The sequence below is a fragment of the Humulus lupulus genome, chromosome X (genome assembly GCF_963169125.1).
Source record: "Humulus lupulus chromosome X, drHumLupu1.1, whole genome shotgun sequence".
Taxonomy (NCBI): domain Eukaryota; kingdom Viridiplantae; phylum Streptophyta; class Magnoliopsida; order Rosales; family Cannabaceae; genus Humulus; species Humulus lupulus.
In genome coordinates this window covers 175,759,252-175,761,660 of record NC_084802.1, presented here as the reverse complement: position 1 = coordinate 175,761,660, position 2,409 = coordinate 175,759,252, and the positions used below count along the sequence as shown (strand labels likewise).

Here is a 2,409-nt window from a genome sequence, read left to right as displayed (position 1 = left end):
TATTGTATATGTTGGTACTCGTGCAAGTCGAGAGGTGAGTTTAAGTTTTTCCATTACATGTATATTGGTATATGTCACATAGATGTTTAATGTAAATATTTTAATATTAGTAACAGTCTACATGATGCATTATGATTACTTTTTCTATGTCAAAAAGTGCCCATCATAAGTGAGGGTTTTTTAATAACTTGGGAGGAGGTCACGGACATGTGACCATTGTCTCTTTTAGTGCTATCATAATTAGTGCCTCATTTTTTCTTAAAAGTTTTCTGTTGGATGCAGGTTTATCAGCAGTATGAATTCTATAATAACAAAAATGTTGGCAGGCCAATAAAGTTTAATGCACTATTGACTACATATGAAGTAGTTCTGAAAGATAAAGCTGTCCTTTCAAAGATCAAGTGGTGCTATCTGATGGTTAATGAAGCACACAGGTTAAAAAATAGTGAAGCACAGTTGTATACAACACTTTCGGTAGGTTAATCATGGCAATTGAATTTACAACTGCCCATTTTATCTTTCCTTTTCAAGTTTAGTTTGTTACCATTTGCTAGTGCTGTGATTGACAGGAATTTAGCACCAAGAACAAGTTTTTGATTACTGGTACTCCATTACAGAACAGTGTGGAAGAGTTGTGGTAAATAACTTCTCTTTTTCACTAACACAGACATAAGATTTTGTGTGTTCTGCATTGTTGTTAATTTTCTATACATGCATGTGATTACCCATTTAACAAAACAGTCCAGCTTGTTTGGAGTTTTATGTTTAGAGATGATTATGGTGCCTGGGAAGTGGGAAGTATGGGAATAATTTTTTTTCTTCTCCCTCCACCAATTGTGATTATGAGCAAATATACTAAATCTTTTAGCTGTTGGACGGGTTTAAACTCTGTGCTTAGTAATTCCTTTAATGTTTAAATTTGCAGAAATATTGAATTATTAAATTTGAATTTCTTATGTTCTATTTGATAATTTTTGGCATCTTTAATTATGTGTGGAGAGGTTGAAGCAGCTACAGTTTCTAGATATGCTAAAATTTTGATGTTGGGCAACTGTTTTGTTAGCTGTTATAGTGGAACCATCATCAATTTCATCTGGTGTCTAGATATCATTTTAATAATATATTTCTAAACTACTCCTGTTTCTAGTACTATTCTTTTTTATTCTTACAATGTTGTTGACTCTTCTGTCTTCTCTTGGCTTTTATTACATTTTAGTTATCATAATCATTCTCTGAATTAGCTTCAATTCCCAAATGTTCTTCTTATTTGAATTCTTCAATAAAAAAAATTTATTATAAACAAGAAAATGCATAACATAGTTGTACAATTACAACTTATATTGTAACTGATAATAATCTAGAAAGGAGATTATGGAAATATAGAAAAAGGGAGGTGGATAAATTCTTGAAAACCCTTGCTTTATTGATTATTTGATTTCCTGAAATAAAATAAACAATATATAGATTTATATGTATATATATACATATGGAAAATGGGTATTTTGCTTATGTACTCTTGTTATGTCATGTGCTTCACTTGCCTGCTTTATACTTTTGCAATTTTTTAGACCACCATTTTATTGACCTTGTTAGAGCTCTGAGAAACAGCTTAAGAAGTAGATCTTGAGACTGAAAAATATATAGGAAAGCTGAATTATTAACACGATTTTTCTGAATAAATTTTTATTGTCTCGATGAGGGAAACTTCGCTTAACTTGTCTTACCTTCCTACTCATGCTTATTGATTTTCCATATTCACCTTTTGTTTTCTTGTAGGGCCCTGCTTCATTTCCTTGATCCAGATAAGTTCAGGAGTAAAGATGATTTTGTTCAGAATTACAAGAATCTTGGCTCTTTTAATGAGAATGAGGTATACAACTTATCTTGCTTAGTCATCATAGAATATTTATGATTAGGTACTTAATATTGATTTCATTGCTCTTTATTTCTTTTTGGCTGATTGTCCGTACTCTGAAAGTAATATTTGCATTTGAATATTTATAGCTTGCTAATCTTCATACGGAATTAAGACCTCACATTCTCCGAAGAGTTATTAAGGATGTAGAGAAATCTTTGCCTCCAAAAATTGAGCGAATTCTTAGGGTTGACATGTCTCCACTTCAGAAACAGTAAGTTCTATTGTTAATTTATAGACAGGAGTCTCTATAATATCAATCAATTTACTCTCTGCATGTTTGATGCTAACATATTTCATTTAGGTACTATAAGTGGATATTGGAACGTAACTTCCATGACTTGAACAAAGGAGTTCGTGGGAATCAGGTATTATGTGTTGCAAATATTTTTTGAAGAATTTAGAGGTATTATATGTCTATTGTTAGTTTTTGATGGATGTGGTTTATCATAAGTAGGGGTGACAGTTTAGCTCTTCTCCTTTTGCTTGTTTGA

General features: G+C 31.5%; 1 long non-coding RNA gene across 1 annotated transcript; it reads left to right on the top strand.

The window, feature by feature from the left end:
- Positions 1 to 298: 298 nt before the first annotated feature.
- Positions 299 to 2,126, top strand: LOC133804056 (uncharacterized). The gene is made up of 3 exons (XR_009878282.1): positions 299 to 637; positions 1,777 to 1,870; positions 2,005 to 2,126. It is a non-coding gene; the product is annotated as an uncharacterized LOC133804056 (long non-coding RNA).
- Positions 2,127 to 2,409: the final 283 nt, after the last annotated feature.